This window comes from Ursus arctos, unplaced genomic scaffold, assembly GCF_023065955.2.
Source record: "Ursus arctos isolate Adak ecotype North America unplaced genomic scaffold, UrsArc2.0 scaffold_11, whole genome shotgun sequence".
In the NCBI taxonomy this organism is placed as follows: Eukaryota; Metazoa; Chordata; class Mammalia; order Carnivora; family Ursidae; genus Ursus; species Ursus arctos.
This window is the reverse complement of record NW_026622775.1, coordinates 62,091,096-62,117,875: the sequence shown is the minus strand read 5'-3', so window position 1 is coordinate 62,117,875 and position 26,780 is coordinate 62,091,096. Positions and strand designations below refer to the sequence as shown.

At 42.3% G+C, this 26,780-nt stretch overlaps 1 protein-coding gene and 1 long non-coding RNA gene across 2 annotated transcripts in view; both read right to left on the bottom strand.

The window, feature by feature from the left end:
* XKR6 (XK related 6) overlaps nucleotides 1-26,780 on the bottom strand; it is a 306,339-nt gene that overhangs the window by 194,181 nt on the left and 85,378 nt on the right. The window lies entirely within an intron of this gene.
* The window catches only part of LOC130543359 (uncharacterized), a 31,744-nt gene continuing 26,027 nt past the window's right edge, over nucleotides 21,064-26,780 (bottom strand). The window contains exon 2 of the long non-coding RNA XR_008958679.1: nucleotides 21,064-25,851. This is a non-coding gene — a long non-coding RNA (uncharacterized LOC130543359). The remainder of the gene's footprint in view (nucleotides 25,852-26,780) is intronic.

Here is a 26,780-nt window from a genome sequence, read left to right as displayed (position 1 = left end):
AGAGAAGCAGGCTCCCCGCCGAGCAGGGAGCCCGATGCGGGGCTTGATCCCAGGATGCCGAGATCATGACCTGAGCCGAAGGCAGACGCTTAACAGCTGAGCCACCCAGCGCCCCTCACACACTTAACCAAAAACAGTTTGCACTGCACTTTTAAAACATTCATACCTTCTTTTTCTTTCCAGAATCTGAGAGTTTGGGGAGCATGAGCCATAGCTTATAATTCTTTGTATCCTCCATCCTATCTCAGGGAAGGTCTGTATAAACAGACAGAATAGTAAATAAATGATAACTGACTGATGCTGTATTTATGAACTCTGTGGAAGAAACGGATGTATGTCGCTAGTGAGTAGAATACGACCAGGGTCCTGCTCACCACAGGTGCCTAATCAAATATCAGTAACAAGTGATGTCATTGGAGTATCTGGGTGAGTGAGGCCAATTTGATGCTCTACCAGTAGGAGGAGAGATCATATGTGTCTGACTCCACAATCTGTCCCTGTCTCCTCCTTGTCATATGTGCTTTGAGGAGAGAAATAAAATAGTCAGTGACTCTGGCATACTGGGGCATGGATGTTAGACCCGCACCCATGAGCCAGACGGTTAAAGTCTGGGTTCTACCTGGTGGGAGAAAGGCCCAGAAGACTGTCAGGTCTGCTATGGTCTCCTAAGAGGGTTTTACATGAAATCTCAAAAACCTAAGAGATGGCCATTCTGCTAGAGGGATAAGATAAAGCCCAACATAGAAAATTACCTGTAGATAGAGAAGGGCTAGGCACAAGGAGGGGACAGGGATAGATTGTGGAGTCAGATGACCAGGGTTCAAATCTCACCTGCCACTTCCCAGTGGATGACCTTCTGCAAATCGTTGTTACTGCTTCCATCGGCCTTTCTCGTCTCATCTGTAAAGTGGGGACATTGATGTATAATGATAGCTAACACTTGCATTGCACCTTCCACGGGCCAGGCAATGTCCAAGTGCTTCACACAGATAAACTATGCTACTTCCCCCGGCTGTCTCGAGGCTCAAAGGGGATGGCTGTGAGGGAGCTTGTGACTCCCTTAGGCATGGGGCAAAAGTAAATTCATTAAAGTAGGGGCCTGCCTTCCCGTTTTCCTTCTCCAGAGGCTAGCCTGGTTTCAGGGATCCCATGATTAGAAGTCTAGCCTGTTCTAATTGCAACAAAACCTCCCAGAAAGGGACTAGATCTTTATTTGGGCCCTTTGACTGTTTTTCTTGTCTTATTCAGGGATTTCTGTGTAAGGCTTCATTTGTTCACTCATTTACTGCACAAATACATTATCGAGTCCCTTCTGTGTGGCAAGCAGCTTCTGGTAGAGAAATCAAAGCCCTGAGAGAGGGGCAAACAAGGACAATACAGAGAGCACCAGGGATGCTAATAGTCCAGTGGGAGATACATGTAACCATGGCAATGGGAGGAGCAAATGCCCAGGCTGGAGGGGCCAGGAAAGGCCTCCTAGAGGAAGTCACACCCAGCTAAAGGGGACTGAGAATCGGACAGGGGAAAAGGGGACTGAGAATCGGGCAGGCTGTCCAACCCTATCTGAAAGTGCCAAGATAACGGGGGCACATCCACTGTATAAGAAGCTCCAAGGGCAATGTTAACAGTGCAGAGCTAGGAGCCACACACGTGCCTGAACAGGACCAACCAAGAAAAGCCTACTGTTTCTCTATGGCTACAGATCAGGGGCCAGAGGGCACCCAGCGGGGTAGCCTCTTCTATCCTCTATCATGGAAGAGGTTGATAATTAGTCAGAGCAAATTGTTCTTCAGATCTGAACACTGGTCCTACACAAGTTGTCAGGGGTCAGCTCACTAAGTCTCCGCACTGACCTGACAAGGACACTGAGGTCTCACAGCTACTGAGCAGAAGAATGCGGACCACTTCTGACACCTCGTGCCTCCCAAGCCGCTGTCCTTTCCCCTCTTCAGTGGTACACAGGATCCTGTCACAAGGACCATCGTACTTAGTTAGACAGAATGCAAGACTCAAAGACAAAGACACCAGTTATGAAGGTCTCCCCTTGCATGAGAGTGGCACAAAAGCCACGTAATTATTTTATCATTAAAATGTTGCCAGAGGCAGATGTTGGTGGTAATCTTTCCATCTTTAACACTTGAGTATGCATTTTATATGACACATTCGTTTTTTAAAATCAGATTTATATGTTTTTTACTTTTCCTTTGAAATTAGAGTGATGTCTTCCTGAAATGAGGTCTTCTCTATCAAGACCTTAATTAGAAAAATAGGGTCCATCCACAAATCTGAAAGTGTTGTCTGGTAGCTCTCCAAGCCCTGCCACCACCACACTTCCAAGTTCAGATGGAATTCCTGGGAGTGGAGGTGGAGGGAGAGGAGGTGGGAGCTGCAGCCTTCCATGCTGGGAGCTAGTATGATCAGCCATCCCCCAACCTGTAGTCCCTGCGAGATCAAGTGCCTCCTCAAAATACCGTCCCTACAACACCCACTACCACCATGACAGCACGTGTAATGGCTGAGGGAAGACATGATAATAACTACTACTGCTCATTGATCTTCCACAGCCCTAGCTTTGTGCTAGACAATTGCATATATCATCTCCATTAATCTTCCTGACTCTGTGAAAGAGGTATGAATTCCATTTTTAAGATGAGGGAACTGAGACTCAGAGGAGTTAACTTGCCTGAAATTACACGGATAGTAAATGGTAGAGCCAGGATTCAAAGCCAGTCTTGTCTTTCTTAAAAGGCCGTGCCTTTTCCAGATATGACTGAAGTGGTTGGCACAGTGCCTGATGCTTAATCTATGTCACCCTATTGGGTCCCCACAATGTCCCTAAAAGGGAAGTACTATCAGGCCCACTTTCCAGAGGAGGCTAGTGGTTTACGAGTTGCCGCACAGCCACTGTGTGGAGGAGGTGGGGTGGGTTCCCTTGTTCTCACTCTGGAGACCGTGTTCACCTCAACTGGAATTAGAAGCCTCAGAGTGGCATAAGAGAGAAGGTTCCCGATGTGTAGGCTGGTGATACAATCCAACTATCACCTATCCAAACAGAATAAGCAACACAAATTAAAAGAACAATCCCTGTTCCCCCAAAAAGAAGCATTGAGAATGTACACTGCATCTCCGTCCGTTTTCACACTCCACATTGGGCTGATATTGAGTATGAACCAATTTTCTTCTGCTTGGTAAACCACCACCCCAAGTGGTCCTCCTGTCCCCCTGCCGCGAGTTCAGGACCCCTCCAACTAATCACGGTGCAGCCATGAAGCAGTTCTCCTGGCCCGGTAGCCACAGGGAGGATTCACTCTGATTCAGGGGCATGTGCCTGACAAGTCTCCCAGTGGTCTGCATATTACTCCTGCCTGTAAGATTCTTCCATTCAGTCAACTGCAGCTATTAATTATCCAGCAAGCAGCTTCCACTCATTCACACAAGCTGGCTGTGAATCCATTACTTACTTTCAGCTTTTAAGTGCCAGTTGTGGTGACAGTGGTGGCCTTTAAAAAAACATCACGAAAATTATGCCTTCTGTTTATGTTCACATTCCTTAGAGAGTCAAGACTCGGAAACTGGCTTCTAGAATCCAAGTTAGATAGCTGGGAGATCCAGAGCAGAAAGGGATATGTGGTCAGAAAGCACAGGAGCAAGGTGCTCAGAGAGGGGAAACCAAGGTAGAAAGTGTGCCAAGATGATGCAAGAGGGAGATGTGCAGGCAGGGAGCCCAGGAGAGGAAAGGGCCCAGCCAAATGGAGGGGGCTCCATGGCAGTCAGGGGCTGGTATCCTGGGCTTCCAGGGCCTCCATCATGCCACACATAACCCAAAGAGAGAGAATACACACTTCCTAGTGTTACAAAGAGCACATCAACACTTTAATCCCAACAAGGTTAAAGTGCTTTGGGATGACTCAAGAAGAGAAGGACTGTGCTCTGTGAGTGAGAAGCAAGCCTACAGTCATGGAAGAACTTGATTATCCTTTCCGACATACCTCCTAATGCCAGCTCTAGCCTCCTCTTGGCAGACGGTGGCTGGACCCTATTAGGCAGGGCCAAGCTGGCACTGGTTCTGTTAGTAACTCACATTTACCTCCCCAGCCAATAATACAGACATGCCAAAGCTTAAAGCAAAGAACCAGGAAGAGTAAACCATTTCATATACTTTTTCTTTTTCAGACAGTGTCATATTCCATATGGTGCATTCAGGACTTCCTCATAGTTTGTTACTGAAAAGGAATCCCTGCTGTTGTTCTGGCAGTCCAGCAGCCACCAAGCTGTCTGCTGGGCCTCCAGCCCCCAGTACTGCTGCTGCCCACCCTGGAGGTGGAAAGCTCCATCCAGACCCTCCTCTACTGGGAACACAACTGGAGCGGGGGAGGGGGGGAGGTCTGGAGGCTCCAGGGTCACACCTGCAATATTGACCAGCCTGTTGCTGCTGAGGAGACTTTGTCAGGACCCCTGCAGCCTCTCCCTGATTATTTGGTCTCCTGTCCAATCCGTACATAGATGCCCAAATTCTCCCCCACCTCTATGTTCATTCTTCATGCCCCAACCCCACTCAGACAGCCAGAATTGGATTCCATTCCTTGCCCCTCCAGAGGACAGACAGTCATTCACAATAATCTTAGAGGAATACACCAGCATTCTTAAAGCCAGGACTCCAATAATGTCGTAACTCAAAAGAAGCTTTGATGGATCCACTGTCCCAAAAGATTGGGATCTGCCAGCATATCCTGAACCTTTGGAGGAGGACCAGGTCTTCCTGGAACTCTATGTGAGCCCCACTGCTAGAGTCCAACCTCCCCACTATGTTTAGACAACTTGTGAGTCTCTAATTCCACATGTAAAGGTCATTAACACTGAGAAATTGTGAGTTTCCCATCACTAGAAATATTCAAGTAGAAGCAGAAGGCAGAGAAGGGACTTCTGCCCAGGAAAAAGTGAAGTCCATATAAAGACGCCTTCCAACCAAAGTTTTCAAACACCTGGATAAGGAATAACCATGAAAACAAGCAAACAGACTGGGACTGGTTGTTGGAAACATGAAGTATAACTGCTGTCAGATTGAAAATTGTTTTTCAGGAGTATACTGGAAAGGAAGGGGTGTGAGGAAGGCTAGTAGCTTTAAGAATTCACAGATACCTGTCTTGAAAAAGTGCAAAGAAAATTCCATTCAACGTCAGGTCAGAAAGATATTTCAGGCTCATACCTCTGAAATGGTGATATCAGAAGACACCTTCAAATCCACACCTATGTATCGGTTTACATATAATAGAGATGTCGTTAAGTATCTACTTGAGCCAAGGTGGGGGGGGCAGAATTTATAGAAACCCAATCTGACACAAAATGATAATTCTGACCCAGATCCCTTTGCAAAAGAATGAATCTCAAAACCAGTCTTACCCAGTCAAGCATGAAACAAGCTGTTCATTAAGGACGATTTCAGATCATGATGCCAGCACCATTTATTTGACCCACACCTCATACCGTCTTGTCATGTTAACTAATTTATTGTGGCACTGTCTTCCTCTCTAACTAAATGCAAAGTCCCTAGAGAGGTGAGATCATGCCTGGTGCACTGGAGTCTGAGGTTTCAGAAAATGTGAAGGCAGAATGGCTGAGGTAGAACGTCCTCCCTTCCTTCAGGTGACAAAGATGGAAGGGAATGCGTGATACTCTTATGAAAATCAATGAGCTAAAGACACTAAATATTTAAATTCAAGTAATGAAGATGAAACCATAATCTTAGCACTAATTTCAATGTTTTGGACATATAATCTGGAACTCATTTATTTCTTCAACCGATGCTTAATGAGTTCCTACAAGTGCAAGGCATTAAAAATGAAGAAAATGGTATCTACCCTTCAGTGCCTAGTCTAACAAGATAAAATAAATTTTAATATGATAAATACCATATTAGAGCTATAAGGCATTTTGGAGATTTTCTGAAAGTTATGACCATTTGTGAGAGAACACAAATGTTTTATATGCAAGGCACATAGAAGATGCTCAATAAATGGACGAATGGGTGAGTGGATGGATGGATGGATGGATGGATGGATGGATGGATGGATGGAGAAATGGATGGATGGATGGATGGATGGATGGATGGATGGATGGATGGATAGGTGGATGGAGAAATGGATGAATGGATGGGCAGATAGATAGGGGAAAAGAGGGTTGGGTTTGTTTAACCAGGGAAAAGGGGTAATGGAATTTCAGCCAAGAAAACCACAAAAGCCAAGACAAAAGGGCAGGAAAGCATCAAACATGATCTGAGACCCCATGGCTGAAATATCAGGTCCATTGAGGAAAGTGCTAAAGCTTACAGCTAGAAATAGAGGCTGTAGCCAGGGACTGGAGGATCTAGACTGCCTCACCAGGGAAGTTTAGACCTCATCTGATCTAGAAGGCCAGATGGAGGGAATGGTACTCAACTAGTCAGGGGAAAGGAAGACTTAAAAGCCTTATGAATGGGGTAGGAGGAGTATTTATTACACCCTCACTGAGTGCCAAACTGGGGTTGAGTGCTTTTTAAAAATGAAATATTTCAAACATATAAGTACAGAGCATAATACAAGGAACAATAATATACCCACTCAGCTCTGTCAAAATTTAACATTTTTCATAGCTTCATTTTCTTTTTGCTCTGTCAAAATTTAACATTTTTCATAGCTTCATTTTCTTTTTGAGAAATAAAGGACTTAAACAATCGAAACCCTCTCTGCATCCTTCTCCTTTCCATTTCCCTTCCCGAGGTACTTACTGCACTGAATTTGTTGTTAATTGCTCTCATGCACAGTTTAATATTTTTGCTAGATATACCCTTATTCATAAACTAGGTATATATTCACCCATACATATGCATGTACATGCACCCACATATGTCTAATATACATAAATAACATCGTTTGACAATATTTTAATTTTTACATGAATGTTTTCATACTGTAGACATTATGTGGTTTGCTTTTTTCACTGAACATTGCTTTAAGATTTGTCCATGATGACACAAATGTAGTTCTAATTTATTCACTTTAACGGCTGTATGATATCTCATTGAATGAATATCCAGACTCCTTTTAATGGATGCTTTTGGTATGTCTTGTCATTAAAAACAAAGCTGTAAGGTGCATTTCTGGCAAAGGAATTGCTGACTGGTAGATATCACCAACTTTATTAGATATTGCTAACTCACTCTTTAAAGAGGGTGAACAATTTACACATACACCAGCAATACGAACTATTATTGCTTGACATACTTGCCTACATTTCATGCTGTATTATAGATGCAAAACAGTATTTCATTATTTTAACTTTTGCATTTTCTGGATTGCTAATGAGGTTGAACATCTTTTGGTTTTTTTATTTTCTCCTTAGAAATTGTTGGTTCACATCTTTTGCCCATTTTTTAAAAGTTGGCCTTTTTTCCCTTACTAGTTTGAAGGGAGTTCTTTATAAATTCTGAATACTAATCCTTTGTTAGTTGCATGCAAATATCTGTACACAGTCTGTGGCTTATCTTTTAATATTGTTTTTGGTCTGTATATTTTTATTCTTAAGTACAAGTCATAAAATATATATCATCAACTCTGTTTCTTAAATGAGAAACCTGATCCTATGTGACTTGCCTAAGGTCCCTTGGTCAGAATGGGGAAGAGATACAACTTGAGCCCAGGCGTTTATGATCCTAAGACCCAGATTTCTCTTCCCAACTACTCTTCAGACATCCTCTCAGGTTAGAAGTAGTGATTCTCATCTGTACCAACAGGTGGCACTGGGAATGGAAAGAAGGGAAAGGAGGTAAGGGCTATAGGTAGGAAAAAATCAACAGGAAGTGACCAATAACTAGGTAACAGAGTCAAGAACAAGAGTGAGGCTGTGTCAGTGGTGACAGTGGTACTTCTAAGGATATAGAAATACAGAAGGAAGGAGTTTGGAGTCTGGTTGTTGTTGTTGTTGTTGTTGTTGTTGTTGTTGTTGTTGTTGTTTTATGTCCTGAACTGAAGTGCCAGTATGAAATCGTGTTGGAAATGTGTTAGGAGACCTAGAAGCCATCAGCAGAGAAATCCTTGCAACCAAGGGTCTGTGTGAACTAACAGAAGGAATGTGAAAGGAGAGTGCTGAAGTCCAGCTCTGGTGGCCCCGAATCTATTGCGTCCACGGGACTGTGAAATTCCCCAGGAATTCATCTCACACTAATTCTCTTTCTTCCATATCTGACAGCCAACACAATGCCCAGCTCATAGTAAGCAGTCAATAAATATTTGCTGAATGGATGAAAACTGTTATATCCCTTAGATAAGTCCACGGTGTCTTGTGGAAAGTCCTATGGTTCAGAATTTTTTGGCCCTTACAACATAATTGAGTGCAATATGCCCACTGGGGTCAAAGGTATGACTCCCTTCTGCAGGTAAGTATACAAATATTCACAGTAAATGAGATAGAGGAAGACCATAAATACCCCTAAATCCCTATCTTGCTGCCAAATGAACTCGTGCTAAACTTAAGAAAAAACTTTCATGCTTTGGAATGTGGAATTGTAGATAAGGGATTAGGAGCCCATAGCACTGCTTTTTAAACTTTTCTAACTATATTGCAGTGAGAAATACATTTTCCACTGACACTCATTACATGCTCACACACCTACAAATATAAAACTGAAACAAATGTTTTATTAAATAGCACTTAGCCTTACTATGGGTGAGACATTTTAATTTTTTTTTCTATTTGTTTTATTTTTGGAATTCTGGTTGGAGCCAATTAAATTGAGACTAAAGCCCGCTAACAGGTGGTGACATGCAATTTGAAAAATACTTCCCAAGAATCCAGCACAGTGCTTTGCAAACAATAGATGCCATTGTATCTACTGAGCAAAATGAAGAGCATTAAGTGTACAAACAGCACTATGGACTTTGAAGATTTGTTTGTTTGAGAGACAGAAAGGAAGCGTGTGCAAGCAGGGGGAGGGGCAAAGGGAGAAGGGGAAGGAGAGAAGCAGACTCCCCGTTGAGGGGAGCCAGACTCGGGGTTCAATCCCATGACCCTGAGATCAAGACCTAACCAACTGAGCCACCCAGGTGCTCCAGAACTATGGACGTCGAACGTCAAACTCCTTCAACTTGAGACCTCCTCTAAATTTGGGGTGGTTAGGTGGGGATCCTGGTTGGAAAGACTTGTATCCTCTGGAAGTTGGGATATCAGGCATGCTGTGCTGGGCGGCAGGAGATATCAAAGGTGATAAAAGATTAGGAAGAGAAATTGCTTAGTTCACGAGTTTGCCAAGAGCTGGTCATGGTACTGCTCTGCAAAGATCAGCAAGAAGACTGAAAAGAGGTCCAAAGATAAACTCTTCTTCCTGGATGGTAATCAAGAAGCTCTTTTTGCTCTGCTTCTGGACAAACCTCAGCCAAAAAAGAACTCACGATTCCTTTCAACCTCTTTCAATTTTTCTGGCCCGCAATAATCAATAAATTGGTTTTGCATCATGGAAGGTCAGAGCTGAAATGGCCCTGAAGACCACACAATCCTGCCAGTCAGTTCCCTTATCTTACAGGAGGCCGTAGGCTACAAGGAGACCTTGGGTGGCTGGCCCGGGGCTCACAGCACAGGATACCTGGTCTGGCTGCTTGCTGGCTGCCTGCACACCCCATAGTCCTGCAATGGCCATCAAGGCCAACCACGCTGTGCCGTCTGCCACCCCAGTGGCATGAGAATCCACTGTTTATCTCAAGTCACAACTTCAACCATGACATAAAGATGCTTATGCGAGAAAAACCTCACCTGGCATAAAGTTTGGTGCATCCCTGGCCCCCTGTGCCCACCATGGACTAGGTTTTACCCTGCCAAGTTTAAGCCCCTCTCACATACTCTTAGACTCTTAGTTATAATAGATTTTTGGCAACATGACATTTCTTCCTCCTCCTCCTCCTCCTTGAAATTACCGAAGATGCATTTACATGTGGTTCAAGCACTTTTTACATGGAAATGATGCACATAGGAGTGTAGTAACTCTTCAGGCCATACCTGTATCTCTCATTTTTTTATTTCTTATAAATAATAAAAGCATTAACTATAACACTAAATTTAGCCCTTTATACTTCAGTGTCTTTATATTATCTACTTTTTGTCTGGGGCATATATAATTTCTCAAACTGATCAGGGGACCTCAAAGACAGAAAGGGACCTCTCCTTACAACTCTCTGCCTCCTGACCCTTACTCCCCCCCCACACACATCCTCCTTTAAATAAGCCAGTGCAGCGAACAGAGTGAGGGATGGTGGGACCAACAGTAATAAAGTAGTTGCCAGCTGCCAGACACTAAACTTACGTTGCCACGCCTGCTCCCTGCACAGCCCTATAAAGTGGCATCACCACCACCACCACTGTTGTCATCACCATCATCATCATCACCACCACCATCATCATTTCTGAGGCTCTGAGTTGCTAAATTCCTTTCGCAAAGCCAAAGCCCTTCCATGCCTTCCTCTCACCTCCTGCAGGCTGACTGGCTTCTCCTTAAAATGCATGCTGCCTATGGGGGGGGGGGACACTAAAAAATCACAGGTTGATTCGTAGGCAAATTCCCCTAGAAAACCTTTTAATGAAGCAGCTCCAGGCTAGAGAAATAGGAGCATATTTTCAATGTCAACTAATGAGCATAGTTCACATTTGTATAGAGATATCAAATTGGCCATTTTGGGTTTGACTTTCTTTTCCCAAGTTGCAAATACTAATTTGTGGGCTTACACTCCATTTCAAATGAGATACTGCTACATATCAAAGAATAATGAATGCTAGTTAAATATGTGTGTGTGTGTGTGTGTGTACACACATATACAAGGTGTTAACATTTGTAATTTGTAAATATATTGTATCTTCTAATATGTTTTATGTATTCTGGATATCCTTCAAAATACATTACATTTGTAAGTATATTGTCTCTTCAAATTAAAAAAAATCCACTTGCTGTAGTATAGTGACCTAAGGCAAGCAAACCAGCCATGGAACTCAGAATTAATCACGTGACATCAAACAACAGCCACCTGGGGAAACCGATGCTTTCAGAGAACCACTGTAATTTTGCAGGGGCCTCCCAGCACACTGTTTGGAATCCCCCTCCTCATGAAAGCACTCTGATCTTCCTTGTTACAACAGACGATGACAGGTAAGACAAAATACACCCACTACACTAATAAAATGGAAGAAAAAAAAATCACATGCAACTTGGCTCTGTTCCTATCTAAGTCTGTGGGTTTGTGTAAGGTTTCGATTTTTTTTTTTTTTTGAGTTTCTGATTCAATGGTACTGGTGTGTGACCCAGCCATTGGTAATTTTTAAAGGCTCTAACAGGTGAATCCGAGGTACACCTCTGGTTAAGACTAGATCACATTTAATTAGTGGTTGTGTTTTCCTCAAGATGCTTGCTGCCAGTTCCTAATTCCTCTGTCTTTCAGTGACGTCTACCGTGAAAGCTAACTTGGAGTCATATTAGCTCAGGGCTAGGAAGACATTTTTAAGTAGAAGAAAGCCTAAAATAAAAGATTGAAAAATCTGACTAGGCAAAAGCATAACATTTTCTGAATGTTAACAAGTACTACAAACAAAGTGAAAAAAACAAATGAGGGAAAAGATGTGTACAAGACAGAGCTTTCAAGGATCACTGAGAAACAACAACAACAAACTCCAAAAGAAAAAGGAGCCAAGGACCTAAGAGGCATTTCACAAAAGAAAGAAATGTGAGCGATTCAGTCTCCAGGAGACCAAATACATGCAAAATTAAAACAAAGGGATATCATTTTAAACTGTCAGAGAGGCAGTTTAAGCACAACACCCCAAAACAGCCCGAGTGCACTGTTGGTTAAGGATATAAATTGAATCGGCCACTCTGGAACATGCCTCGTTAGTATCTATCAAAAGGCATCATTTATCCAACAACTATTTTACATATGTCTTTAGAGTTGGTAATTCCATTTCTCCACATTTATCCTAAAAGAATAATTGGAGATGCACACCAAGATCCAGTGCAAGGATTCTCTCTCGCAGCACAACGTATTACACAATAGGCAATAAACAAAATGTTCATCAATAAGGGAGAACTGGGTAAACTACAATATATCCGTCGGAAGGAATACCAACTAGCAAAACAAGCTAGTAAGCCAACAAAAACCTCTTCAATAATATTTCAGATTTTGGGAAAGCATTCATTCTAATATTCATGTGAAAGAGTAGGTTACAAAACTTAAATAGTAAAAAAAACAAAATAAAACTTTAATAGGGTCATCATCTCAACTTGGTAAAATATGTTCATGAATGATACTTCCCACAACGATAACAACAGTTATCACTGAATGGTAGGAATAGAGTGATTTTTTTCCTTTACAGTTTCTATTCATTTCCAAAATTTTTGCAGTGAACATGTATTGTGTTTATAACAGGACACTCATAGAACACCAAAATCAAGGCATTCATGTTTTTGAACTGAATGAAGATAACAAGTGAATCCAATTGTTCTGTACCATTGCGTTGCTTAGCAGCAAATGCCCAAGAGAGACAGTTTGGAAAAGGAAGTAAGTCAGACCAACACCTGTAAGAAAGCAGCCTTTTCCTAAAAAAAAAAAAAAAAAAATACTTGTGAAAGTGAAAGACCATAGGAGACTCACTTTGCCCCAATCTCATCACCCCCGGGCCAGCTGGGGCTCTCTCCTCAGATGGGGTCCAGGACCCACAGTCACAAACGCCACCCTGGATTTCCCTACCTGTACCTTTCTCAGTTTTTGAGAGTATTTAGCTATTTCTCAGCTAAGAGTAAGCATAGTCAAGGCTTCCCTGAAATTACCTCAAGATCACATTAAAATCTAGCTGGAATAAAGACGTCGTGTTTCCGGTTGGCAAATTCTGAGTGAGATTTAGTCCATTTGCATATGATTTGCACATCCTTTGTACCATCTGACAGGAATGGCGCTCCATAAATCAAAGCCACCCGGCTCTCAAGTTCTAACGCCATCCGGAAGATGGAAGACAGCCTACAATCAAGTTAAATCCCATTTTCCCAAAGACAGTCAGTTAAATTTGTCACCAGCAGGACACTCGCCACCTGCTGTCTTCCTGTCGCCTAAAAATGGCAAGTGTAAGACATCTCTTGTGACTATCTTCCTAGTCCATTAGCTCTGGTTCTAAGACCTCAGGAGACATCGTAACAACAGGAATAATAAAAGTGTGTATTGTCTCTATTGGGTTTCCAAAAATGTCCCTGTAGCCCTACCTCTCCACTCCCCACGCCCCTATTCATGATGCAACCACCAAACCAGAACGACTGCAATGAAAATACTCCATGGGGCATTAGAAAGCTTGGGTTCTAGCATCAAGCTCTGTTTCAGCAATCTCCCTCTTGGGACCTGTCTTGTGTTGTGTAAAAGGAGGTGACACAAGCAGTGCTCAACTCACAGGATAGTTATAAAGTTTACACACACACCCAGAGCACGTGGAAGTTCTCGGTAGGCTAGGAGCCTTGCTATTCTGTGCAGTTTGTGAACTACCTGTTCCGCCGTCACCAGCCAGCCTGTTAGAAGAGCAGAAGCTTTCCCAGGTCCTGTTCCAGAAAGAGTGAGTCTGAAACTGCAGCTGAACTAGGTCCCCAAGTTATTCTGTCTCTCTCTTTCTTTCTCTCTCTCTCTCTCTCTCTCTGTCTCTCTCTCTCTCTCTCACACACACACACACACACACACACACACACACACACTTTGAGAAAGACTGAGCTAGAGGACCCATTGGACAGGATGAAATGAAGTGAACTGAAAATGAGGTCCTATTCTGGTCAGCCTTTGGTTTCTCCTGATGCTTTCATGCTATGTGTACGTCTCACCCTTAGAACATTGTGTGTCAGAAAGCGTGCCAGAAAACTGTATTTCAATAATTTCATGACTAGAGGACAAAATTTCTGTCTCAGTGCAAATCCCTGAGTTACTTACATGGTAGGGTTACATGGTCATTTATGTTTTATTATTCTCCTTTCCAGTTAAATGTTCCTTACAGAAAAATTCAAGGTATCTCTCCTCTTGTAGAGTATTTGAAGGACCCGTTGTTTATTTATTGCTTGCATAAGTGAGAAAAATCACCTAGAGTTCCTGTTTCTTTATATTTTAGTCTATTTGCATTGTTGGAGAAAGAGCTTTCTTTCTTCTTTTTCTTTCTTTTGAATCTTCAGTGGGGGGAGAACGACAAATTCGTTGTTTCAAAACTTTTTTTTCAAAAGTTGCTTTTAAATAGACTTTCTGGCTTTGGAACTTTCTGGAATAGTTGCCTATAGAAAAATTTAAAATTATTACTAGATTCTGAATTCAGTTCACAGAAGTCTAACCCCCCCCCCAAAAAAAGTGGTAGTCACTAGAATTGTGTTTACTGATGTGGTCTTGCAGAAAACAAGAGTATGGAGAGCTTCCTCCTCTTCCCTGAGCCCTGGGGGAGCCTAAGCCAAACACTGAGGTGGGCATGTTGTCATTCTGCCATTTCTGCCCTCCTTCTGCCCAGAGACCACACACTATACACCCACAGCCCACCACCTTCCCATCATTACTCAGTCCTCCTCCCCACTGAGCAAAGCTCCCCTCCTTTGGAGCTCTTCTTTTAGCTCCAGGGGCGGCAGGAGGGTGCTCTTGTCCCACCAAACTCACAGTCTGAAAAACTATAAGCTCAGTGAGTGTCCTGCTGCCTTTTGTAACCTTGGCCTCTCACACAGCGCCTGGCACCCTGGCTGCTGCTCTGTCAATATCTATTGAATGTATTCATCCACTAAAATGCTCTTTAAAGACAGTGCCAACTATTAGCACAAGTCACCCTCCAACCGAGGGAATGTTAGAAACGATGACTTCAAGTGAACATGCAGGTAGAGAAGGAGCTGGAAGCAGAAATGGCGCTGCTGGGCAAAGACAGCCCTACATGGGGATGGGGCCCTGAGATAACTGCCGCTTTTTCCCAAGTCCTTGACTTCCTTCCAGTGTTGAAAAGCTCCCAGTTTCCTCACAAGTCCCTAGGTAGGAACAATGGGGGATTCATTCACTTGTCAGACAGCACATATTTTCTGAGTTTCTAACATATGTCAGTTCTTGTTGTAGGTTCTGGAGAACAGCCGGGAACAAAATAACCCTGCCCTCTTGGAGCTTATGTTTTAGTGGAGGAGACAAATCTTTAGGGTCAGCTTGGGGTGGCTGCTATGAGGGAATAAGGAAGGCATGCATGGGATGTTATTTTACACAGGTGAGGCAGGGAAGCCTTCTCTGGTGAGGAGCCCTTTTAGCAGAATGCTAATGGAAGCAAGGGAGTGAGCCATGTGGGTACCCGGGGAGGAGCATCCGAGGCCCAGGGGCCAGCCAGGGCAGAGGCCTCAAAAAAGGACAGCAAATACACTAACGGGCCTGGCTGGGAAGTACAAGAGTGATAGAGCTACACTGTGTTAAGCAGCGTTCATTTCTAAGAAGAGAGAATAGAACTTTTGACTTCAACCTATGCCAAGCCTTCTGAATAACAGGACATTGAGTGTTTAACTCTGAGTTCTTCTCGTGGTGTTTGTTGCACAATGGTTTCACCCAGGAACCATCCAGAGATCTTAGGGATGAAAAATGGCTGGGGAGGGGGGCATGGGCAGAAGACCACCACCGAGGGATCCAATTAGACCACTTCCAGAAGGTACATTCCCCTGAAAGAACCAAAATGAACATCACTTCCACTTAACCTTTGTAAAGACTTGCTACATTGAAAAATAGAGCAGTTTGCCATATGATTTTCAACATCTCCGAAAAAACGTGCTGTCTCTTTGATCCGCCTAATTAAAATAGTAAAACTTGGAATCAAAGCAGTTTCACACGGGGAAGCAAGAAAGTTCCATTTTTAGTTTGGCCTCATATGCGCTCATCATCTTGTATTCCAAAAGCTTCTGCTGGCATTGGCCTTGGAGTCGGTGTTCTGAAAGCTGACTGCAAATGTGCTCTGTGAGCCACAGGCACTCCTGATGTGACAGCAGTGCCAAGGAGAGACAGCAGCCCCACCTCACCTGCCCAACGGAGAGACCACCATCTCCCCTACTCCACCTCTCCATGTTTTATGCAAAGCTGGAGACATTAGCTGCTACTAAAGTGCTTTGAAAAGTGCACATGCGGGGGTGCCTGGGTGGCTCAGTCGGTTAAGCGTTTGCCTTCAGCTCAGGTCATGATCCCAAGGTCCTGAGATCGAGCCCCACATCGGGCTCCCTGCTCAGCAGGGAGCCTGCTTGTCCCTCTCCCTCTTCCACTCCCCCTGCTTGTGCGCTCTCGCTCTCTCAAATAAATAAATAAATAAATCTTAAAAAAAAAAGAAAGAAAGAAAAGTGCACATGCAGGCACACACATGCATGCCCAAAGTGCTCAATGGTAATTGTCTGTACTAAATTCTTGTATTGTGTATCCCCCCATTCTAGGCAGCCCAATTTTTTGAAGTGTCCGTCATTTACACCAAGGAGATAATTGGGTAAGTGCAGATATTGTACAGAAGGATATTCACTGGAAACCAAGTTTATAAGAGTGAAAAGTGGGAAAGAACCTGAATAATGAACATTGTAAACCACTGAATTTCCAGCATTGGGAGTTAGTTGGTGGCATCCATACAGAGCCGCTGTTACAAAGGATGCTGTGAGCATGGATAATGGAGATGTCAAAACTGCTGATGATCAGAATATTAACAGTCGTGAGATAGTGAACTTTGCCCTTTCTGTCTTTCTGCACCATTTGAATTTTTATGAGAAAAAGTTATCTGCATTTTGGAAAAACAGGTATTAAGAGACAGAAGAGAGAGGAATGATTACCAACCACCTTCTGGGTCTTCCTTCACTTGCCAGAGATGAGAAACTGTGAACCCAGGGGGGAACAACAGTTCTGGTCCATGCCCGGTTGAAAGTCCCACACAGGAGAAGCCACAGAGGACAGCCCTGATCCCCTCCCAGCTGCAGAATGGAACGCCTACTCTTCAGCATGAACTTTGGGGGCCTCCATGAGCCGTGACATTTTAATCACCCTGAAGTGTGACCTTGCTCACCCTGGCCAGCTTTAGCTCCTGGGGCTGCCTCTTCCTGTCCTGTCCTCCTAAGACCCCTTATGGAATGAACACAGCCTGCCCTTGAGGGCCCTACTGGTTTAAGTTTATTTATTACTTCTAGTACTCTCTGCTTCAGACATGGATCTTGAGCTCATGACCCCAAGATGAAGGGCCACATGCTCCACGGACTGAGCCAGCCAGGCGCCCCCGAGGGCCCCTTCTAAAATCCCATCCTTCTTCCTCAGTGGGACCCCTGCGCTCCTGGAGTATCGTATTTGCCAGACAGTCTAGCTGCATGTTATGACCATGCCTGCCTCCCCAAATCATGTCACTGAGAGGCCACGTGGGCCGGGCCCCGGAAAAGAACAATCGAGGCAGGAGAAGTGACAGTGGCAAAACCAAGGAGGAATGTTCACGGCTGCGTGTGGACGCAGCAAGGGCTTCCAGCTCGAAGTGATTGGAAAAACGGTAAACAATTGTCAGGAACTCTCCAGCATTTGATTTTCTCTCTTCCTTAAGAGAAGCCTGTCGGTCAGCTCCAATCTATACAATCACCGTTCCTGAAATCTCACCTTTCCAACTCGGTCTACTCGGAGCTCCCTAAACACGGAGGCCCGCCCCTCCCTCCTACGCCGGCGTTGTGCGCGCATGCGCTCTGCTCCTTTCCATGGGTGCTACGCGATGGTCATTCACAGGCCGGGCGTGTGTAGCTGCGCTACAGTGTGAACTCCGGGCTTTGTGTGTTTCCCCAAAGAGCCTGGAACGGCGCCTGTCACTTGGCAAGCATCCATCGATATGCTGCAGGAATAAATGATTGACTCCAATGTCCTGTCCAACAGGCTTCTCAAGTTCCGCTTCTTGCGAAAGTTACTTTGCTGTCGACTTACTTTCGCGCTGGAAAAGGTGGGGAGAAACAGGAAGCAAGAATGGCAAGTGACAACTCCAAGTGTTGAGATATGTCGTCTTTTAACTCAGCAGAGTCTAAGGATTGAGAGCCTCTGCCCACTCACAATTCGATGCCGGCGGAGGCACAAGTGTACACGTGTGCGAAACCTTTCATTCTCGAGAGCTCGGGTTTCCACTAAGAAGAGAAGGATGAAAGCAGGGCAGGAAGAGGCAGGAGTTAACGTGCAGGGCTCGGCCCTGGTCCGCTCAGTCATAAAAACCTGCGGATAAACCAACAGAACCCGTAACCTCAACCAGTGAGTTGCCCTTTTGAGGATTTGCCACTTCCCTGCTATCCCCCTTTCCTGATTCTTGCTCTGAATTTCAAACCTTTCAGGTGGCCATCAGCTTCACTACCAGAGGGGGCCGCGGGATCTGAAGGGGAGGAGACCAGTGATGGAAAGGTGAGAGAAAAGACTTTTACACCCTTTTGCTTCACGCAGACCAAATTTATCATTTTTTTTAAATCAGAATTTAAGTCTCACATAACAGTGAGTACAAGATGAAATTCTAGGTCAGCTCTGCTGGCATTTTTCCCCCCGAGAAAATGACAGCTATGGAATTAACCTTACTTCTTCATTTAGACAGATAAATCTATAAATTATAATCTAGAGGAAGGGAGAGACTACGGTTTGCTACAGTGACTTCTTAGAAAGATGTTACATAAAAAACAAGCAAACCGGAATTGCTTATGCTGGTAGATGTGAAAAGCAAGGCCTCCAACATCTGTCGACTTCCTAAAATCATCAAGAAGCTCCAGTGCTCAGACACTGTGCCACTCAGCCCCCACACGGGAAGTATGCTGAATCAGACCCAACAAGGAGAGCCGGAGGCATAGACAGAGCGATCCGTGAACCACACATTCGCCTTCGCTTGGCCTAGCACTTAACGATAATTCCTCATTTCTGAAAGTGGGAAACTGTTCTTACAGCGATGTGAATATTTTAGTATTTTCCAGAAGATCCCACAAACGGGGCTTTTAAAATTGCATAACTCATTCTGTGATGTGGTTTTCTTAGGTCAAAAGCAGTCCTGGAAAGGTCACGGAGAGCCACTCAGGAGCTAACAAAAATCCTAATTCCTAACGGAAAAGTTCTGAGGTGTGATTTGACTAAAAATGTAACTTGGAGGAAGACTGAAATATCGGCGAGAGATAGAAACTAAATTTCCTGCTTGTAACTGTCATCAAAGATCCACGGTAAGTAATTTGTTTTTTCTTCTAAATACAAAATGGCAAATCCGTAATTTTTGGTCATGTCGTACTTTAGGTGAAATGATTTCAATCAGTATGTATCTACTTATAATCTTTTCTCTGCTACATTACCAAGAATGTGCAAAATATTTAACCCCAAATTTTCATGGCAAAGTGGTGCCCTCCAGTACTGAGAAATTTACAAGCCCTTGCTGAGTTTCCCACTGGTGGGAACGGATGTGAAGTACACGGCAAATGAAGTCCAAAATATCCCTCAAACCAATTTCATTTTATTTAGTAATTTCATTCTTGCTTTCAAGTCCCAGTGAATACAGAAAGCAGGTGTCTGCCCCACTAATCTTAACCCTGGGTTTAATAATTCAAAGTTGGGTCTCCGAAGAAAAAGTCTCTAAGGAAAACACTTAATGTAGAATATGGCAAGCTTTCCCTAATGAGCTCTTATATAAGCAATTTGCAATATCCCCTACATAAAGGGAGGTATTCTGGAGTACTAGAAACCATGACTAGAAGCCACGGACTTCCTCTGAACTCGCCTACAAGCACCCATTTAGGAAGGATACCAACCTTTATCTTTAGATGCTAAAGGAAGAAATCTCAGTATCTTTATTGAAAACTTACTCTTTGACACATTCCATACGTATATAATACATATATATCACTGCAGTAGCTAGCACGTAAGTGGATGAGATATACAAAAGTAGTCTAGTCACACAGGACGATGGTATATAGAGTCAATCTTAAACTTGTTACTGGAGATAAGCAGTAATAACACGTTATAACCATTGCGTGGTTTCTGGTCATTTATTAGTGTAGAATTTTTTGCAGGTTGGGGACTATTTTGCAGGTTGAAAAATTATCTCCAAGTAGTATAAATGATTTCCTCAGAGTTTGTGTCGTCGTGGATTTCTCCATTATTTGAGCTTTCAGTTTATCTTTACATAAACTATTGGAAATCTGAGTTCTTGGTCAACAGTTGGTTGAAACAGGATGATACTAGATGTCCTTTTAACTGCTATTTTTTTTTTTTTAATTAATCTCTACACCAGCGTGGGGCTTGAACTCACAGCCCTAAGATCAAGAGTCACATGCTCGACCGACTGAGCCAGCCAGGTGCCCCTTAACTGCTACCTTAATTAGGCTTTTTAAGACAGTGACTTCCACTGTACAGCAGTGCTTAAGTAATTATCTAACTCTGCCCAAACTGTTCTTGGCACATTAATCAGTGTCCTGTGAACTATGCGCTGCAGGATAAACAACTGGGACCTTAGTGTGTTAAGCCTGCACACTTCCAAGAACCAGCAGCACACAGCCTTTTGATTTCTCAGGCTGATGAATTGTTAAATATATCTTTAGAGAATTTGACATGGTAAGCTTTTTATTTTAGCAAGGGTATACAGTAAAGGGAATGACACAAACGTTTAAAAGAACAAATTTTTAAACTGAAAAAAAAAAAAAAAAAACCCAAAACTTTTGAAGTCCCTAGCCTGTCCTTTTCTTTTTTCTGTTTTGCCTCCGCCTGGCACCCACCCTCTGCTGGTCTTTCAGGAACTGTGGGGATAGACTTCTAGGACCAAGCTTCCTTGACCTTGGATTCAAGTCCACGGAGCACAGCTCACACACACTGACCCCCACCCCCCACTACTGATGCCAGATGGGTGTCTTTCTCTTCTCTTCAAATGACACAGCCCGCCCCTACCCCATTTCCACCGACTCACTACCACTGTTACCTTTGACAACAAAAGGTTGCAGACCACTAATTGAGACCCTCATTTACAGATTCTCTTGTTCATTTCTTCTCCTTTAACTTGCCCATATTTAATAAAAATTTAATTACTAAAAGCTCCTTCAAGGTACAAAGCTACTTTATTTGGACAAAGTTTGCTACATACACAGAAAAGCTCAATATGCATTTCCAGCCAGCCCAATCCCAAGCACTTGGTAATTACAGCCAAAGCTTTAGAAACTCTTACTGAAGACACAGACCCTGTTCACAGGAGTTTTACACGTGGAAAACAAACAAGTATTCTAAGAATACCTGCACATTACATGAAAAGTAAAAATATTATATATACTTTAAAATTTTACTCAAAAAATAATTTCAAACTATTTGGTTTTAAATACTGAGACCACTTAATATTTATTAGACCAAGAATCAGAAAATTATTACACACAATATATACTCTTTTACACAAAATATATTTGCACGTTTCTGAAAGCTACTTGTAAAAGTTTTTTTTTTTAAAGTAATATCACACTTTGCACGTCACGGTAATATGATAATGTTCTTAAGGGATACTTTTTTTTTTTTTTAAAGTAAGACACACCAGGATAGTTAATGTGGGTTCATGGTTAACCTGAAATTTGGCCTATTTTTTGACAAATCTTGCTTTCAAGGTCCTATGGACATGATGACTTTCTCTGCACATGATCTGCTTTGACTAGATCTGGGGGAGGACACAAGGATCTCTTCAAGTACCTCATTATCTCATGACCCCGGGAACCAGCAAGCTTACAGACAGGTCAGTTGGGGTTCTCCCTGTGCCTAAGGCACCGTGAGGTCTATTCCTGGCCTCACGAGAATCAGGTGGTGCAGAGGAAGAGGGGACCGCCACACTCAGCAGAGTGCCCAGCACAGGGCAGAGGTACAAAGGAGACTGTCAACACCACAGCTAAAAGGCTGTATTTTAAATACAGTGCTGTGAATTTATATACGCAGACCTTATGCAGCCGAGAGCCCCAAGTCTAGATTTGTTTTATTTCTACACCAGAATGTGCAGGAAGGGAGATGGAAATGAAAGGACACAAGTGGACTCTTACAGTAAGGCAACTGCCAACCTCCCATCGTGGCCAGAACAAAACAGGACAATGGGAAGGAAGAGGCCTGAAATGGTGTGGTTTTAATTCTATCTTGACCTAACCAAGGGGCTAACATTGGGCCACATTTAGAAGAGCTGGAAAGGAAATGTAACACAATCACCTGGAAGGGATAAGCAGGACGGATTTAATAGGATGCTGGAATCCTATATGCTCCATGTTTTCCTCACATTTAAGTCAACGGTGCCGACAGAGAACAAGTATTAGGGGCACAGATGAGCTCAGGCTCCTTTCTCAGGGGACTTGAAAGGCACATGGGAGACAGATGTCGTAAAAGCCCCAAACACTATATTCCAAGAGGAAATTTAAAAACACCTTCAAACCCAGAATACATGATGTCTAGCTTTCAGTCGAGTGCAATGACCCAGGCTCCCTCCATCAGTGTGCGTCCTCAAGAGCAGACTGTTCTGACAGAAATGCGTTTAGAGGCCAGAGTGTATTATTTCTTATATTCAAGATACATTTTATGAGGTGGTTTTCTCTCTCTCTAGGTCCAGTTCATAACACAGTCAAACTGGTTCATGTATAAAAGCAACGCAGTGTAAGGTGTTTCCAGAGTGTGCTGCACAGTCAATCTGCCGGTGCTCTTCCATCTCTTTACTCAGTCCCCAAATTAGTTTCTTCACATTTCCTGATTTTTCAAGGATGATCTTCTCAGCGAAGCTGTATTTTGTAGGAAAGTCCCAATGAACAACATAACAAGCAGGGGATGGGATTCCAAAATGAAGGTTAGAGCCACTCAAATAGAATTTTCTGTCAAAACACATTTCTAGTAAGATAAATCAAATGTATCCATTCTGTGTCAAAATATGAACTGAAGACAGTTTTGTCTAATCTTATAAATGGCTTAATAAGGTTCAGAAACAATTATAGATTCAGGAACTTGAAAGGAGTTAAGAATGAATTATCTGGGAATCTCAACGATTTTCCTGAAAATGTGTTATAAATTTCAGAGTCACAAAGTAACAGAATCCCAAGTTCCCAGGTACTATGTTAATTTGAAGTACACATTTTACACCATTAATGTGACATCCTAACACATGAGGAAAAAGTCACACTCAGGCAGAAAACCTTTATAACAGAGATCTTAAAAGAAATATGCTCATTTAAAAAACAGAACATTAATATTCAACTTCCTATGGAGTAGGAAGGTACTGGCTGGGAGGCTGGGCCACACCTTCAGGCCTCAGGCCCTACTGTTACCACTGTACTTGTGGGGCAGCTCTTTGCGGACAGTGTTTGCTCCATTATATCACAAAGCTCTGGGCCTGCGGCTTCAGTTCAATGTGTAAGGCAGTAAGTGTCCTTCAAGATTTGAAGGTCCCTTCAAAGGCGACAGAGAACTCCTGACAGAGAGTGACAATAAAGTCAGAGCACGGTCAGAAGAAAAACAAAGATGATCTTTTAGATCAGGGCTTCCTGACCTGACAACCAAGGGCAGCCCCCCCACCCTCAGAAACTGCTGTCTTGTTGGAGAAAGGATCCATAGTTACCTTAGGATTTTCAAAAGGGGGTCGAAACGTACCCAATTTACGAAGACCTGTGTTCCTCCCTGGGTAAACTGAGTCAGGTTTCTAAACTTTCACAATGATATGCCAGACTATGGAGCACGGTGACCCAAGAAGGTACACATTTTCCCACTAAAATTCTGTTACAGTACAACTAAGGACAACATTAAACAAATGTAAGGTTTTACTTAGGAGTTTCTAGAAAGCAACCATCAAATACTGATTATATTCATGCCATCAATTCTCTATTATGCTCTGTATCCTACATTACTTTCTAAAGTTATACAATAGGGACAAAAGATCCATTTTTTATTATATTTTCTCTAAGATCGAAGATACTTATCTTGAATTATGTTCATCTTTGAGTTGCATACCCATTTATAACACACTAAAATAAAAATCAAACTCATTGTTAGGAAATACCTTAATATTTCCCCAGATCACTTGCCACTAGCCTTAAAATGCTACCGCCTGCTAGCGTGAACTACCCAACTGAGTACCAGAACGCCTGCTGTCCTGGGATTTCATATACCACCTCATCATCTCCAGGAACTTCATTTCCTTCCCTTATTACACCGAGGTTAGCTGTGTAAGGGTTTATCCCCCACCCCCACCACCATTTTTTATTCTTGGGCTCTTACATTATTCCCTCTCTTGGGTCTCCTTCCTTTGTACTCAAAGTGTTCAGAATCTAAGGAGGCTTTTAAAATATTCATTCCAGTAGAGACCAAGTTTTTTCCTGCCTGTCTAATTCCTTCTGGGTATATCAAATGCTGAAGCCCAGTCAACACTGTGGCTAGAATTGGCTAAGAGGAAACACCTCTATTGACAAAAGTATCACAGAAGGAGAGTTTTTTTAAAAGCCAGTTGTAACGCGAAAAGTACAGCAAATAGGCAACATACATTTAAATGAAAATGTAACTTGATTTTTAAAAATCTTATTTTTTCTTTGTGACATCTATTAAATATATTATCAGTCAAATCCTCTTAAAACAAAGCAAAGCAAAGGGGTGGGGGTGCTACAGTGTATCTTATTTAGCTTCTAGAAGCCTTTTAATAGAAAACATTATGAAAATTTTGGTCATACACAAACTTCCACATTATTGGTTAATCTACAAATAATAAAACTTGCAACAAACAGATACATTAACATTCTACTGAGCTCCCTACTGCTCAGTCTCTATAGCTCCTTGAATTCTCCTCAGCCTTTCCCTAGGATCCTTTTTCAAGCTATTCTAAACAGTCTTAAAAAGCAATCTTTCCACAGTATTGGTCGACAGATAGGGAGGCTGCTGTATTTGACTATCAAAATAACTACCCATGACGTTCCTCAATCTCTTCATCTGAGCATCTCTTCATCTGAGCAGTCAACCACGGACGCACCCAAGGACTGTCTGACTCCCCTGTCAGAAAGCAAGTTCTCCAGCTACTCCTCTGGCCAAGCATAGCCTAGTTCACATTCTGGGCCTACAGGACAGTGAGCCTCTGGTTTTAAATTGGTGTGCTCAGGTCCCTGGAATAGAGCTAACTTCCGAATTTTTAAGGGGAAGTATTCCTTCTTGGAGATTCAAGTTTTGTTTTTTCTCCTTTCCATTTATACTGTCTACCTCTTGGCCATCTTACTTTCCACTAATTAATGCACCCAACAATAGGGAGAGAGGGAAGAGGTGAAACAGAACAGCTCTCTTTCCTCCTCATTAGCACTTCTGTCCTACATAATAATATCCAATTCGAAAGTCAGCAGCATCTGGTCACAGTGTATTTGGATATAATGTACATATTCTAAGACAGACCATTCTGAGGTCATTTCCAGGCTGAAATTCTGTAATTACTACTACCTCTGGGATTGTCACTTGATCTCCTCCTGATCAATAATTACCTCTGATCTCAGTGCACAGCAAGGTAGATAAAAAGGAAAAGGAGCTGACCAAATTGGCATGGTAATGAGGATTACATGAACTGCCTGGGAAAACACGGGGTCTGTAAAAACCCCCAAATCTTCAAAATATAACTGTCTCCAGGGAATGACACTAATACTGATAGATGAGAATTTGAGACATGCATGTCAACTTAGAAACACAAAATTATAATACCTATTCTTTTATATACTTTTTTATTAAATCTACTAATTCACCTAGTAAGTCATTATATACACAAAACAATAATTTCCAGAGTTCCTAAATATTTCCAACATATTCAACTTAGGGATCCAAGATTCTGAACATGCCATCACCAAAAAAAATTGCAAACCTAAAAAACAAAAAGGAAAAAAAATTAAACAATGTCAAAAGGAAAAAACTTTTTTAGAAAAGGTCAATATTTACTTTTATAATTTTCAAAACAACATTTTTAAGTTAATGCTTCTTTCTCATCTTATAGTTATAAGCTCTTAAGTCTAACAGTAAAGTTTTGCTTAGAAACAAGGCAGTTTACTTATTAAAAAAATATTAAACTATACTCATACATATCACCTATTTAATATTTACTGGATCCAAATATCTTCACATTTACAGTTTCAGGCTTTAAATTAAAGTGGCATTAGTTCTAGATTTTCTTTTAAAAGCTATCATTATGGTGACAGACATTCAGATGCATAAATGAAATTACTGACTGGGTTCTTATATAACACATGCCTTTGGAAACCATGTTTTTAGCCAATTAATAGTGGTTAAAGTCTTTGTACTTTTATCCCATTAACTCTTAGCACATGAAATAGAAAAGATGACCTTCAAAGTTCTTCTAACCTCAAAAAGGGTCAATGTAGATAGGATTTATTTGAAAAAAAATTATTTGGGTAAACATAAGAAACAAGAATTTCAAAAATTAAGAACAATCAGTACTTATTTCTCATTAAAGCATTAACACACAAAAGTGAACTATATGAACAATTCTCCTACTATAGGCTTAAACACGATGCTTTTTAGATTAGCCTCTTTAATTTTTCCATAGAAAAGCAAAATTCAAAATTCACATTTCAGAAGAATAAAACAACACATCAGCAGATACGGAAAACAAAGAAACGACCTGTTGTGTACTGTTTCTCTTTAGGACAAAGCTAGACTGACTTACTTAAGTATAAACTGAGATCACAGATATAAAATCATTACACTCCAGTCAACCTAAATAGTGCCTGGGTTTACATGGCACGTGAGTAAGTCTATCATCACAGAAAGCCATGA